Genomic DNA, 16319 nt, shown 5'->3' with positions numbered 1-16319 from the left:
GAATGTGTAAAATGTTCACAATGTGACCAAACCAGCATGAGCTTTTAAATAAAAATACAACCAGACAGCAAGTTTCATGTTAGGGTTTGATTGAAATTTGATTATACTTCCAAAGCAACAGAAATACCCGGATAGCCAGATTAGACTTAGAGCACTTTGGCAGTGAATTTAGAAAAATAATAATAACCTTGTTACAGATTACTTCCCCAAACAAGTGGTACAAACATGAGGGGCAGTACTGTGAGGGGGTATAGCTCAGTGGTAGAGCATTTGACTGCAGATCAAGAGGTCCCCAGTTCAAATCTGGGTGCCCCCTTCAAACAAAGCCTCCCAGTGTAAACAGAGAGTGGCTTTTTGTAAGGCTTTGGGCTACTGGGCTGCTTTAGTGTGGCTGACCCTGCTCTCCACAGCTTCCTGGGATATGAGGAAAAAAAATAAAGACAACTTCCCAACTTCAATGGCGTATAAAAAAGTCATCGGAATTTAAGACACAGATAAAAAACACCACATGGTGTAAAAAAGAACAACAGCGTTAGAAAAGTAAAGAATATTACTGGAAGAAATAAAAGACAGTTCTAAAGAAAATTAAAACTCTAATAAAACCTGGATAGGCTCCTTGATAAAACTTATGTTTTATAAATAAAGAGCTATTGAGCTCCATAATAAAAGCTAGCCTGATTTCCTGAGGCAGATCACCCCAGGGCCTGACTGCAAACCGATTTTAGTTTTCAGACAGAACAGACCAAAGACCTCGGCACAAGGACCTCACAGCGCATACTGGTGCATTACGGTGCTAAAAAGCTGGAAGCATAACTGGGAGAGAAGCTATAAGGGGCCTTAAAAGTAAGAGTAAAATCTCAAAATCTAGCATAAAACACACTGGGAGCCATTGTAAAGAAGCTAAAACCGGAGTGATGTGCTCGAGTTTCTTAGTTTTAGTTAAAATCCTTGCAAAAAAAAAAAAAAAAAAAGCTCTGGTGAGGTTGGCATTACCAAGGTTGATTGTAATCATTGGGAAAGTCATCAAATCATCCAAATTTTTAACTTCTCTGGGATTTTTAGAGCATGCTAGACATTATATTTTAAGTTAGCATGGATGGATGGATGGATGAATGGATGGGTGGATGGATGGATGGATGGATTGGTGGATGGATGGATGGATATGGATGGATGGATATGGATGGATATGGATGGATGGATGGATGGATGGATGGATGGATGGATGGATGGATGGTGGATGGATGGATGGATTTCAGGCATGAGAAACATTGACCTTGAGACATTTAGGCAACACTCTTCACACAGCCACCCACAAGTAAATCCTACACAACTGTTTTCTCATTTAACTGTTAAATTTTGTTTATTTTAACGTCTTAAAATCAGGATCCCATGCGTAGCTGTGGCAGTGAAGGTCCTCGCTAGTCCAGGACGACCACCGTGTGTCTGTGACAGTTTGCCAGATGTGAGAAGTGATGAGGACTTTGGGGTGGGACAGGACAATCACAGCAGAGTAATCATTTACCCTTCTCTGGTGGATGTGTGTGTTTGTGTGTGTCCGCCCTGCCAACCTTGAGCTGAGGAATGACTCCATAATCGCTGCTCTGCTCTGCACCCATCTACCCTGCGAGCATTAGTTATTACGTGCTAACACACATGAGAACCATAATTCAGGAATCCACATTAGTAATTACACACACACACACACACACACAAGCATTTGTAGTTGCTGGCCATCCACAGCTATCCATAATATCCAGAGGTAGACCAGCAGACACACATCTCAATTTCGCTTGCACCACATGCGCCGACTAATCATAATTCAGAGCCTGACACACACACACAGACACACACACACACAGTCGCCGGCATCCGATATATTAATTTTGTTATGGTCTCAGCAGTAACTTGTCAGTCAACCAGGCCCACTTGACCCTTTTATGCTAAGCATGTGTGTGTGTGTGTGTGTGTGTGTGTGTGTGTGTGTGTGTGTGTGTGTACTTGACCCTGTCATTTCGCCGTGTTAAATGTTAAACTGATTAGGCAGTGATTGATTCGGCCTTTTCTGATCAATCGGAACTTTGTGATGAATGAGCCGACGTGCGGCTGCCTCGCTAATTGTCTGCTGTCTGTTTCGGCGTGCCGGGCTGTGATGTGCAATCGTCAGTGTACGGTGTGTATTCTAAACAGCATATTGAATTGAAATGCACTGATGTAAACACTGATTAGCTGCAATACTAGCACCGCACTCTCTGATAATGAGTTGGTCCCCTTTATGTTGCCAAAGCAGCTCTCACCCAATGACACATGGACTCCAAAGACTTTCTAAAGGTTTTCTATGATAACAGGCACCAACACTTTAGCAGCAGATCCTTTAAGTCCTGTGAGTTAAGAGTTGGGGGCGCCATGGATCGGACTTTTTTTTTTTCCCCCAACATCGGGAAGTCTTTGTCGTTGTTACCACCCAGCTGCCTAAGGAGAGCAACAAAGTCCGTACCAGAGTGGCCAGAGGTATCTTAATTAAAACAAGGGTATTCTCATAGTTGAATCGTAACAACTGGACTTGCTTGAGTTTCTTGAAGACGTTCCACCTCTCATCCAAGAGGCCTCATCAGTTCTGACTGACTTCTATCCTTAAGGAGCCATTAAGTTTCGGTTTCAATTGGTGGTTTGTTGCTCCTCCCCCTCGTTAGTACTCCTCCTGCCACAATGGGGTTCATTAGGGTCTTTTGAGGCTAGGTGTGAAAGTGTATAAAAGAAGGGTATTTAACAGAAGAACAGGAAGAACTATCTACCGGTAACTTGCGTACATCTAATCTAACCAACAAAAATATTTGCAAAGTCTAACTATGCTACTCTAACCAAACACGGAAAGCGGCGTCCCTATCTGTAAACCAACACCAAAAGAGTCCAATAATTACAGTGCTCACTATCTTACCCCTAGAGCCTGACACTGAATAACAAGTGTCTCGTACGAATCCTTGACAACTAACGGAGAGAAACAAGGGCGAGCTGCACTTACTGCTGAACGACAGCTCCTACAAGGCCAGGTGTGGGGCTTCACTGGAGGTTTGGAGCAGACTCTGGTCCAATCAGCCGTCAGTTCAGGAGCGGCGGGCGGGACGACAAAGGCGGGACGACACAGAAGCCAGTCAGGATGAAGGGACTGGTATTGCGAGGCTTTTCTACAACAGATGTTATTGGAGAAGCCATAACAGACGTGTTCCTCAAACTATTTCTTGACACTTTATGCAATGTGGTAGTGAGCACCATCCTCCTGAATCGTTGCCATGAAGAGGTGTTTGTGGTAGGTGTAGCAACATCTATATCAGGGGTGGGCAATCCTGGTCCTCGAGGGCCACAGTCCTGCATGTTTTAGATGTTTCCCTCTTCCAACACACCTGATTCAAATGATCGTTATCAGGCTTCTGCAGAGCTTGATGATGAGCTGAATCAGGTGTGTTGGACGAGGGAAACATCTAAAACATGCAGGATTGTGGCCCTCGAGGACCAGGATTGGAGAGCCCTGATCTATATGAATGCAGGACTTAAGGTTCTGGAGCACCATGATCCCTCTGTGAGGACATCTTCGTCCGATTGTCCGTCATTTCATGCACCCGGTCGTCCACATAGTGTGAAAGAAAAAAAAGACTCGCCCACCTTGTTTCACTGCTTCGCTGTCCAGTTCTGACACCCACATGCCCACTGTGGAGGCTTTCGGTGGTGGACGGGGTCTCACACGGCCAGTCCACAACGAGCTGTCGTGCCTTGTGTGTTCTGACACCTCTCTATCGTAGTCAGTTTGTGCTACAGTAGCTTTTCCATTGGTCTGGACCACACCGGCCAGCCTTTCGCCCCCCATGCGCATAAATGAGCCTCGGGTGCCCATGACCCAGTCGTCCAGCCATCACAAATTGGCCCTTATCGGTCGCTCAGATCCTCGCGCCGCTGTGTTCCCGCTTCCAACACATCAGCTTCAGGAACTGACTGTTCACTTGCTGCCTATTATATCCCACCCCCCTGACAGGTGCCAGCGCGACCAGATAATCAGTGTTTTTCACTTGTAATGTTGTGACTGCGTTTCACCTGCAGACTGACGCGACGTCCCCGGTTTCTGTCTTAAATGATGCACACACTTCGGCGCATGTAAGCAGCGAGCCGAGCCGATTGGGATTCATGTGAGGATCCTTGGGACGGACTACAGCAGCTCCCCCCCCAGGATGGAACGTCTACTGAGGTCATCACAGCCTGTCAGCTAATCACAGCCTTGTGTGACAGCCAGTCGTTCAATCAGATAAATTTATGACAGCTTAGTCAGACCAAGACTCCCACTCATGCCCTGTGGCTATACATCCAGTGTGTGTGTGTGTGTGTGTGTGAAGCAGTGGAAGTGAGGGAAGCTGTGTTTGGTTGTCAACAAGAGTTTTCATACTTTGTGGGTACATTCACACCCCACAAGACACATGGACCAGACACATAACCGCAGCACAGAGTCGGCGGTGATCATTAAGGTGGCAGAATTTAATTTTCTCAGACTTTCTGCTCAAACAAGTTTTTTTTTTCCAACAGCAGTTTCTGTTGCAGTAATGTGAGGCGTCCTCCTAGATTAGTTTAAATAAATATCCTTTTTTTTTTTTTACCATCTCTTGCATGTAACCGTCCTTGAATCTTGGCTTCTGGTTTGCGGTGCCAGCTTGAACTTCACATGACCTCCCCCTCACCAGGATGGAGGGCTGCCATTTATTTACTTTCCACATTAATTATGACTTATTTTGGTTCGGCAACTGTGTAGGGATCCAAAATAACAAGAGTAAATAGAATACGCCGGCGTATTCTTGTGTCATTATTTGTTTAGCTTCTCAGCAAGTTTTTATTTCAAGTCACGCTGGGCGGTAGGGGTCTTCAGGAGAAACCAAGATCCAACCCAAGACCCAATCAGGGTTGCCCCTTAGACATGTATGCTATTAAAGGGTAATTGTTTTTTTTTATTGGGATTCCAATCACTCCTAAATGTTACAAGATTTTAAAGTGGAGAGACTATTTCCTCACTGGTGCAGGGTGAGGAAATAAAAGTAAAATTTAAGTCCCATGAAGACGTCTACTGGGTAGCTGGAGTTTAATTCCTGTGTCTACATGCAACCTAATTAGCTTTTAGTTATGGAGGCACTGCTTAACATCTTGTTAAAACATGTAATAATTATTATTTTTCAATCTCTGCAACAGCTTGCAATTAAAACAGTGTCCATAATCCCATTACAAAGTGTCCTTTGTATGATTTCACGACCCAACGGGTGCAAAAAATTAAAAAAAAATAAATTCCAGCTTACTGGTGCAAACGACGGCAGCGGAAGACGAAAGCGAGGAGCGTCAAGATAACAGCAGCAGTAACCGGTATCACTTTAAATTTTTTATGGATCATTTATTTGAAGAGCTTAATGAATGGCCCAGTGTTGTCAACATCCATTTGACATAATTACTTCTTCAATGCACTCAAAAATGAGTATTTTTTAATGAGTGATTTTAATGACTCCTGTAATTAATACAGACAGGTGCGCTTCGGAGGAAATAAAGCAATTTTACTCAAATGATGCTCATTGCGACTTTCTTCAAAGACTTTTTCTTTCTTTCTCTCTTTGCACTTTTCTTAACTTTTCATCACTTCTTTCTGCCTTTTTTTTTTTTTCTTAATTCTTTCATTTTTCTTTTCCCCTCTGCAGCCATTTCTTTGACTTTCCTGTTACCTAGATGGCTTATTTTTTTTCCTCTAGCTTCCTCTCCTTTTTCTCTCTCTCTCTCTCAGCATGTCTCGCAGGCTTGTCATGAGTCCGTCTGTCGATCTGTCAACCGGTCGCACTTTTTTGTGACAAGGAACCGGCCAATCAGACCGGCCGCTGACAGCTCCCCACCACAGTGCAGCGCCTTACCAAACAGGACGACTGCAAGGTGTGTGTTTGCGACTGTAAAAGGAGTGTACGACAAAAAAAAAAAAATGCGTGTGAGAATTAGTGTGAAAACGTGTGTTTTTATGCTTGTGTCTGTCCAGGTAAGAGGTGTTGCATTGTTTTGCAGAGTGACAGTGTTTGTGTTCATGCAAGGAGAAACATGTCACGTAGCTGCCAGTGTGTGTTGTATGTTTGTTATGTCAGACGCTGTGTGTGTGTGTGTGTGTGTGTGTGTGTGTGTGCGTGTTTCCCCACATGTCCACAGGTAACACGTATAATAAAGTGGGTCACAGGCTGAGGTTTATATCAGGTATTTTCTCCTATGACAGCAGTACTGGCATGTTTTAATGAGCCCGGCTCCAGAGAGAGAGACTAAATCTGGATCCTGCACTGGAAACCTTAAAGTGATAATCCTCAGGAAGCTTTTTCTTTTTTCTTTTTTTTTTTTGAGGGGGCGGGTGTGTGTGTTCTTGGCTTCCACATGTGCTGCTAAGTGCTCATTACTGTTTCGCTGTGGTTTCATTGCACCGCATTTACCAGGAATCACCTATCAATCAACGAGTGCAGGTAGTGCACAGTTACCCCTGGACTTTCCCTCACTTTGCTTTGAGTTATTACGCTTGCTGCTCTTCTTTTTCCTTTTTTTTTTGTTTTTTTTCCCAATCCATCATGACTATCACTGCATTTGCTATATTTATTGTAGACAAACAAAACGGTAAAATGCATAATATTCTGAGGTTGCTTCCACAATGGGGATCTGGTTTTGGTTTTGTTTTTTCCTTTTGGCAGCTCAAAAAAAAAAAAAAAAAAAGATGCTGCCAAAGCCCCTCTAAAATATCTGAACCGTTTATGTGTTTAATTTTACAACAGCTGAATATCTAACATGTTTTCATACAGTTTATGCGTGCTATTGGAAAGAGAATTTGTCTTCACGTTGGATTTTTAGCTCATCCAAAATAATATTTATTGAGTGTAGAATGTCAAGGTGGATGCATGAATTAAAAGTTGTTGTTTCTGTTTTGTTTTGTTTTTTTCCACTTACCAAAAACTTTCCTTACAAAGTCAAGTATTTTTGGTCACCTACAATTAACCAATCAGCCCTAGCTAGATAATAATACAAGGTCGATTATACAGTTTGAAAAGCAATTTTGTTGATTAGGTGCAAGATGACGATCACCAGATTGTTTAGTTTTTTGTTTTTACTTTATTCCAACATTGAGATAAGATCCCATTTCTACGTTTTTGGCAGTAAGTGCTGCATTTTTCACCAGATGCATCCACCATTACCAACTAAGTACAGAGAAATCAAGAAAAAAACAGCAACACGTCTCTGAGGTTTACCAAATCATGTCTACCAATATCTTCTAGAAGGTTTTTTTTAAAAAGAGATTTTTTAAAAATCAATCATTTATGTGACTATGCTGGTTTGGTTGGGCAAAAAACAATCGTGTTAGGTTTAAGACAAGATCATAGTTTGGGCTAAAAGATGCACTAAAATAACAAACATGCTCTCCACTTCAGACAAAAACAGAAAAAAGAAAGAGTAAAACAAGTGAGATGTGTTGCTGACCCATCCATCCACCATGACTGCCCTCCTACGCACACTTAACCTACAACGTCAGCAACAATATCGAGGCAGGTTCAAAAGCCGGAGTAGAACAACATCCAGACTGGTTAATGCATGCATTAGCACGGTGTAAGCAGAGTGAATCTACATGCACCACGCCGCGATACATCGGCAACAAATTCATGCAGTGGGAATGGATTCTCTAATTTGAAATGAATGCTACGTCGTGGGATTAAAGGCTAACACATGCGGCATGTTAAGCGCGAGGAAGGCGTGAGATGATCTGCATGGATCTGACAAGTTATTTCCTAAAATGCTCCATATATTCATTTGGGATGTGAAAGAGGAATCATCCAATATTTCCAACTCACCGACTATCGTACTGTAAAAGGTGCCATTTTAATCCAGGCGAAATACACATCAATCATTCTGATTTGCATAAAAGCATTAAAAAAAATACATGAATAGTTAATGTATGTTCTTGGATGTTTTCATATTTGGAGCCTTGGATATTTTTTTTCCTTTCTATACAAGCATATGGGGGCTTCGTCCACATTTACATAACTCTACATGTGATGAGTTCATTAAACTATTGATGTCGACATTACGATGGTGAACGAATAGAACTGAATTGAATATTTAGATATTATGTGGCCAGAGATGTGATAGACAAGAGAAAGAGATGAAAAAAAAAGGGAGTATTTACATATAGGTGACTAATGCAATAGAACAAGCTGAATAAATAAGTAGAAAGACAGATGGATTCATACAGGGCACAAGAGGGGTCGAATGAGTATTAAAATATTGTAATGTATATATTACAGCTGTCAAAATCACCTCGTCTTAACCCAGTCGAACACTTCAAATCCCCCGGAGACTTTTGGAGTAACGTTTGCTCTCCACCGCCGTAATGAAACAAGAGAATAACTTTTGAGGATTGACGTTTACAACCTCTGGAGACTTTCAGATTCTACGACGGGGACCGCTGAATCTGTTCTGTGGAGCTTTCTGATTGTTCAACACCTTCAAGCGCACACAACAGCGCTACATGAATAAAACATAGCTCCCTGATTCTTTAGCATGGGAGTTGCCCGCACGATAACTTCTACAGAGCAATAAACGTCTTCCAACAGTAGGGATGGAGCACCGTTTCTCCGGGGCCAATGATGCCACAATTAACATTTAAGCAGCACCAAAACAAGGCAGACACAAAAGGACAAGGTGCTTAAAAGGACAACAAGCACAGAAGAGAATGCAACCGCACGCTGTAATGTCTGTTTGACACCTTCAGTGCCTATAAAATGTATTCATTCCCCCCCTTTGGAAGTTTTGCCCTTTTATTGCTTTTTTTTAACAATGAATTATGATCAATTTAATCTTGTCTTTTTTGACTACAAAAAAGGGGCTTTCACGTCAAAGTTAAAACAGATTTCCATCCATCCATCCATCCATCCATCCAGCCATCTTCTCCCGCTTATCCAGGGTCGGGTTGCGGAGGCAGCAGCCTTCGCAGAGCCGCCCAGACTTCCTGATCCGCACACACCTCCTCCAGCTCTTCCAGGGGGGACCCCCAGGCATTCCCAGGCCAGTCGAGAGACATAGTCTCTCCAACGTGTCCTGGTCTTCCCCGAGGTCTCCTCCCAGTGGGACGCGCCCGGAACACCTCCCCAGGGAGGCGTCCAGGAAGCCCCTGAAACAGATGCCCGAGCCACCTCAGCTGGCTCCTTTCAACGTGGAGGAGGAGCGGCTCTACTCCGAGCTCCTCCCGTGTGACCGAGCTCCTCACCCTATCTCTAAGGGAGCGCCCGGCCACCCTGCGGAGGAAACTCATTTCGGCCACTTGTATCCGCGATCTCGTTCTTTTGGTCATTACCCAGATCTCATGACCACAGGGGAGGGTTGGGACGTAGATTGACCGGTAAATCGAGAGCTTTGCTGCCTTGCTCAGCTCTCTCTAAAACAGATTTCTACAAAGTAATGTCAATTAATTAAAAGTTTAGAGACAGCCGTGAATGTGTTTGACCGGTTTGTTGTACAAAAGGTATAAAGGTGCACTCCCTGGCGAATCAGTCAACTTCTGTAGCTACTTATTGAAAAGCGTACGTCAGGGAATGACAAAAGAAAATCTCCATGTTGCTGAATATCCCTTGGAGTATGGTTAAATCCATCTTTCAGAAATAGAAGGAATATGGCACAGGCTGTCCTCAAAGGCCACCAAGACACCTATGAGTCCTCTGAAGGAGTTGAGCTGAGATGGGAGTGACTGTGCATACAACAGCTGCTGCCTTTTCTTCACCAGTCAAAGCTTCAATAGAGCGGCAAAGAGAAATCCGCTCGAAATAAATCCCAACCAGAGTTCACCAACATGTGGGAGGTTCTGAAGTGGAAGAAGGTTCTTTGGTCTGATGAGTACAACACTGAGCTTGTTGGCCTCAGTTAAGTGTCAGGCTAGACACTATGTTTAGCATCATTATAAACACGGCATCCCCACTGTGAAGCATGGTGGTGGCAGCATCATGATGAGGGAATGCTTCTTGGCAGCAGACCCTAGAAAGCTTTTACAGGTAGAGGCTAGAACTAATGCAGCAAAGTATACCCTAAAGGATGTCCTGATATGGTCTGCAGGAGACCTGGGAGAAGGTATGGCCCGAAGCAAACAACCAAAGCTACACAGAAATGGTTTCCTGGAGTGGGAAAGTCACCGTTATCCAACTGAGAACTTGTGGTTGAACATGCAAACAGCTCTTCACTCGTGATCCCAGTGCAGCTTGACAGAGCCTGAGCAGTTCTGCAAAGAAGAATGGGGTGAAGAGTCCAGATATGCAAGGCTGATCCAGTCCTGCTGACACACTCCGTGCTGTAACTGCAGCCAAAAGCGGGATGTACTAAATACTGACTTGAAGGGGGGTGAATACTTGTGCAGCCACTCGTTGCACATTTCAGATTTTAATTAAACTGACATCACTTTGTAGGAATCTCTTTTGACTTTGACATGAAAAAGTCAGTTTTTGCAATGAAAGGGTAAAACTTCTAAGGAGAGTGAGTACTTTTTTTTTTTTTTTATAGGTGGTGCAACTGAAATAAAGCATGACAAGAAAGGTTCTGGTGTCAAGAAAAACTGCCCCCGTTAAACATACTGTCACTACGGCACAGTGTTGCAGCATCTGTACTGGCAGAGCACTGTACCCGTAGAAAATCATTACAGATATATTTACTATGAAATATTAGTTGCTTTGTGCACCAAATTGCACAGACCTAAGTTTGATTTGACCAATTTCTGCTTTGCACCACGTTTGGGGACAAAGACCACAACTCAAAAAGTCTATCTCTGAGGTGTGTCCGACACCTTTTTGTCCCACGAGCTCCGTTCCTCGTAGTTCTCTTCCTTGTCGCCTCCCCCTTCTCTCATAACAGCAACAGCAGGAGGGGAAATGATGGAACAAAAACTGTAAATGAAACTTTTCCACCACTTCTATGACACTTCCTCAAAACGATGCCTCTGGAACTTGGTTCAACCCCTCTGCCTCATCCACTCATTCTTTTTTCATGTGATATTTGTTCATCGACTTTTATTTCAGTGCCGTCAGTCGTTTGTTTTTGACCTCTTATTTCCCGTCTTGTCCTTCCACCCCTGTACTTCCTCTGTGCTTCCTCCCCTCGCCGCCTTCCCTCCATCCAGGGAACGTGGCGAGCTGTCCCCCCTCCCTGCCGTAAGCAGCGTTAGGAAGCTGATAACTCGCTGCAATCTGTCACAACACTCATTACTGTCTACCTCCAGCGCTCTGAGACGGAGTGGGATGGAGGAAGGAGAGAGGGGCGGGATGGCAGCAGAGTAAGATGGGAGGAGAAATCGTAAAGGGAGGGTGAGGAGAAGGGAACAAGAGGAAGGATGAAGGTGACAAGAGAGGATGGAGTTGGGAAAAGTTCGCCCATCATCTTTTTCTCTACCCGGATTTCTAATCTTTCATTCCCCCTCATTTATTTCTCTCTCCATGTTGTTATCTCGGTTTTCTTCTCTTTCTCTTAATCCTTCAATTTCTTCCTGTATCTCAAACTCCATCTCCCTCCTTCCCACCATCCACACTTCAGCATCACTCATAATTTTCTATCTCTCTCCTCCTTTCTTTGTCCATCCCTGTGAGTCTTCTCATCCCTCTCTCTCTCTTGCCTCCCTTCCTCTCACCCCTCTCCTCCCTCCCTCCATCCAGTCCAGTTAAAACCAGTCGGCGTGTATTCTGACTGAACGTATTGGACTGAGCTTAGTGTATTCCCTTATCAGTCCGAGCTGCAGCCGACTGTGTGCCATCCAGCCGCTCGGTGCTGGCTTTCAACACTCAGCAGATGCCAGCGGAGGAAAAGTTATGGCTCAGTGTGACAATGCTGCCCCCTATTGGTGATGGCATATATGGCAAACTATGTGCACAGGGAGGGAGGGAGGACGAGGAGCTTCGCTTAAAGATATAGTCGTGTTTTGAGATGGTAATTGAGAGGCTGCGGATGGATTTTTAAGACTGTGTTGTTGTTGTTTTTTTGCAAGCGTGTTCTGAAAATCCAACTTTAAAACTCAAACACCGTAATGATCCCTTGAAGGAGCGATTCTTTTTTCATTTCTTAGCAATCTTACAAATCTGGTCTTGGTTTCTGGCATATTTTCTACCTGTCATTAAAAAGAATGAAAAGTCTTCTGGGGGAAGCGATGACACAGTTTACGTATCTTGCATAATCAACTTGCCTGTGCAATGAGAAGTTATTGCCAATATTTTGTATTTCCTCAAATAAAGCGGCTTCATTAATCTAGACGACCGACTAGTAAAGATGTTGCTGTGTATACCGTCTACAGTACTTGCTATGTTGTTTAAATAATGTCCAAAAGCACAAAAAATAATAATGCAGCTTTGGATCAGTGATTTCATCTTGGCGTGTAGTTTTTTTTTTAAGTTTAGCTGATTGCTACCAACGCGAATCCAACTTTGGAACATCACCATGGCATGTATTCCAATTTCAGTATGTCGTTGCAAGAACATGTTGTTTTCATGTGGTGGATAGATCCTTGTCATTTGTTTGTCCGTCTGTGGCAGTGAAGAGGTTTGCTGCAGCATTTTAGCTCAGAGATTTCCTGTGTTGCTCAAGACCACTTCAGAAGCACAGAAGTTTGCTCTTAAAGTTGAAGTCTCTCAAAAATGGCTACGGCTCATGTTCATCAGAAAGCCGTAGCATATAACTTTTTTTTTTTTTTTTAATGATCACTGGGGAACGCTTCATCAAATAAGTGGTTTTGATTCGATTATAACAATACGTTGACGACACATCGCCACTTCAACTGCAGTTTTTATGATAGATACGATATGAAAATACGAGAGACAGCAACCATTTCATCTGGAAGCACTCGGAGCAGCCACACAAAGATGCTAATAAAGACGCTTTGTATAGATGAAGCCGCGTACGCTCCGTCCTCCTCCTTGGGAACAAATGAAAAATAGATGTTGAAAAGCTGGATGCTGATTCTTACACTGCTTCTCAGGGCTGCACAGTCATTTGTATGTTTAATAAAAATGTGATTTTCCCTTCTTGCAATTAAATGATAACTGATAATTAAAACACATGCTCTGCTTATAGAAAACATCACTCATGGAAAATAAGCCCATGCAGATGAAATCACTTGCTTTTATCTTGGGTAAATCTGACTTTAGAACACCTCATTTAACATAATTTTTAGTCACACACACTTGTTGGAGCTGCTGCGCTGCAATAACTGAGTGGAGACTAGAGGCTTCTATGTGCACAGCCACCTAGCTTAGCATCCACAGCATCCTGCAGGTGAGGCATTTATGGAGTAATTTGTAGTGTCTATCAATAAATAGATGTTTAGCAAGTGGAACGTTTTGGGTAGATTTACTTATATTTTGCCCTTAAAGAGATGCACTGAATTCAGATGAAGTAAAACCTTATTTTAAGTCTACAAAGATTTGCATTTTTTCTGTGATGAAATAGATTTAAAAGTAAAATCAGTGCTGTGTTCATGTAAATGTGAAAGTGCAATAATAAAAAAAAGATTTCAGCCTTAAAATCAATGCATTATGCTGATAAACATTAATGATAATTGCAAAAGTCCTCGTGGATCCATTCCACCAATCGACAGCAGGAGCATTCCACCAACGTAACAGACTTTTTGTTTTTCCGCCGGGAAATTACAAGCAGATTAGGAAAAAGCCAGCAGACCGCGTATTATTTACCTGTAAGCTTTTAACATCCTACTGCAAATATTTACTTCAGTCCAAGAGAGTTAGACGAAGCAATTGTGGATGCTAAACATACGAAGAGAAATGGTTTGTGATGCAATCGAGGCTCCAGGTGATACTATTTCAAGGTACGCTTTTGTTCTCTTGGTGGAAAATTGTTCAAATTTAGTTGGCGAACCACAGTTCTACGCTGACGGAAGGCTCTCCTCGGAGTCTTACAGTCTTCTTGTTAGTCCACAACGAGCACGGCGAGCGACATATTTGTATATAATGACGCACCTTGAGATTTTTCAGTCCCTCCGTCAGTCTGTTTCCAAAGCTGATTTTGTTTTCGGGCCTGCCCGCGAGATGATATTCATAGCAGTTTCCAGACGGAGCCAGAAGGATATTAAGTAAAGAGAGAGGGAGAGAGCGTGGCGTTTCGCTGTAATATATTTGCAGCACAGGCTTCTGTTTTAAAATATTAAAACAGTTTAACGCAATCTGGATATGGAGACAGATGAGGCAGACTGAAAGCAATAAGCCAAAACAAAAAAAAAAAAGAAATGCAGGAGGAGAGAGGGAGCGAGGGAGAGATTCAGCGTGCAGCGGGGGATTAATACGAGTCTTACTTCTACAATAGTTTCTCTGCTGCTTTTATCTTCATTGAAATAACTTCACAAGCAACAACAATACACATGCAAGAAGGAGGGAGAAAAAAAAAACTCAGACAGCATTCAGCCTGGGGTGTTACTTTTTGGTTATGAAAAGTAAAGAAAACCCAGAATTAAAGATCAAAATCTAGAGCAAGAGATTGCAAGATTAGGCTTTTGATTACTTTGGTGCCCCCCTCCTCCCCCCACCACCACCACCACCTACACAGCCTCGTTCACTTTGATACCCCGACCTCCTCCACCTACTCCTCCTCTTCTCACTTTTTTTGGTTTTCATTGTTGTGAAGCCCTTACACATCAGTTCCAACTGGGTCAGATACCAGAGTGGGGGAGAGGGGAAAGTAGTAATCTGTCTCTCAGCGAACTCTCGTTGCCTTTGTGTCGTATCGGCTCGCTCGTGTCAGCTGTCATCTTTCTGATCTGACACAACAGCTCCGTGTATCACATTACCGCTCATAAACAGAACACGACTGATAAGAAGTGTGTGTGTGTGTGAGTGTGTGTGAGGCTACACAAAAACGGCTCCATTTTCATGAATCAACTGCAGCGGAAAATGTGGAAACTGCAGTTGAATGGACCTTGGTCAGTGTGCTGAGTGTGTGTCAGCGCACTGCTGGCATCCCAGCTGTCAAAGGCGGCGACACAGGAAGATATGTTAGCAGCTATATGACAATCGAGGCCAAAGGAAGCTGTTCTTTTTTTTTCATGTTGTGGTCCAGGCCCTGCAGAGCTGCAAGTATGAAAGCACCTAACTGACATTTACTACTGTTAGAGTCCTGCTTCTGATTAAACACCTTGAAACTCTTGTATACATGTAGCACAGTTACAAGTTAAGAAGGTTTTTCCATGAAATACGGGGAAGCGACCAACCCAGTTCTCAAGAGAGGAACGGGACCGATCGTGGGGACGTTCGAAACGATCGTATCGGCACAAATGTGATTCTTCGTGTCCATCTGTTGTCCCACAAAAATGTTTAAAGAGCTGCAAAATGGCTATGAAATGATCTACTATGATATATAACCAATATCTTACTGTATCCCAGCTTAAGTTAATTTCTATCATGGTGTCCCTTTACTAGCTAAACTCCCATCATGCTTTCTGCTTGCCAACGCAGAATTGCTGTAGTATTTAACAGTAAGAGAAACCAACCAGCTAATCTACAAGGTTTGAAGTGTCTCTTATCCAGGAACATGGTGTCGGGCTTCGACAGACGCTACATTTTCAATGACTTGGACTGGATGAGGAGCAAAACAAACCTCATTTGGAACATTTCTGAAACCAATTCCCGATTGTGCAGGTCCATGATGTTCACCTCTTCCTCCATGCACACCCTTACCCAGGTGCAGCAGCACAAGCACACCAGCTCACCTACCATTCAGCTCAAACACTTTATGCTACACAAATGCAACTTGGGATATTTGAGTAATCCAGCCATACATGCAACAACTGGAAAATCATTTATGAGAACAATAATGATGAAAGCTCCAGCCTGCTAGTTGACAATATTCATTCTTTAAGTTTGTTATGTGTGGAACCCCACATGTCTGGGTTAGTGTTTTTCAAATGTTATCAGTATAAATTCTATGCTTGCCGCTGTGTTTCCTAGCATATATATATATTAAAAAAAGACAAAAACAAAAACAAAAATATATATTAACATGTTAACAAGCTTTCAAAAAAAAAAAATCTTCAAATAAGGGAAGCACAATATATCGCCACATTGGTATCGGCCGATATTTGTGTTTTTCCCCATATATATCGGTCCAATGAGCAAATTTAGCCGATGTCAAAAACGGATGATTGTTTAACATAAGCGCCTTTGTTTCCATGGAGATGTCGGCATGCATAGACGCAGCGCCCCCTTCAGGAGACGGCGAGAGTGAAAGCTTTGAATGTCTCGTCTATCCCAGACGTTCATTCT

At 43.0% G+C, this 16319-nt stretch overlaps 1 non-coding gene across 1 annotated transcript; it reads left to right on the top strand.

Moving 5' to 3' along the window:
• The first annotated feature begins 244 nt into the window (after positions 1 to 244).
• On the top strand, positions 245 to 316 carry trnac-gca (transfer RNA cysteine (anticodon GCA)). Its single transcript has one exon. It is a non-coding gene; the product is annotated as a tRNA-Cys (tRNA).
• The last annotated feature ends 16003 nt before the right edge of the window (positions 317 to 16319 follow it).

The sequence above is a fragment of the Stegastes partitus genome, unplaced genomic scaffold, assembly GCF_000690725.1.
Source record: "Stegastes partitus isolate 25-593 unplaced genomic scaffold, Stegastes_partitus-1.0.2 Scaffold277, whole genome shotgun sequence".
In the NCBI taxonomy this organism is placed as follows: domain Eukaryota; kingdom Metazoa; phylum Chordata; class Actinopteri; family Pomacentridae; genus Stegastes; species Stegastes partitus.
This window is presented reverse-complemented; position numbering and strand designations above follow the sequence as displayed.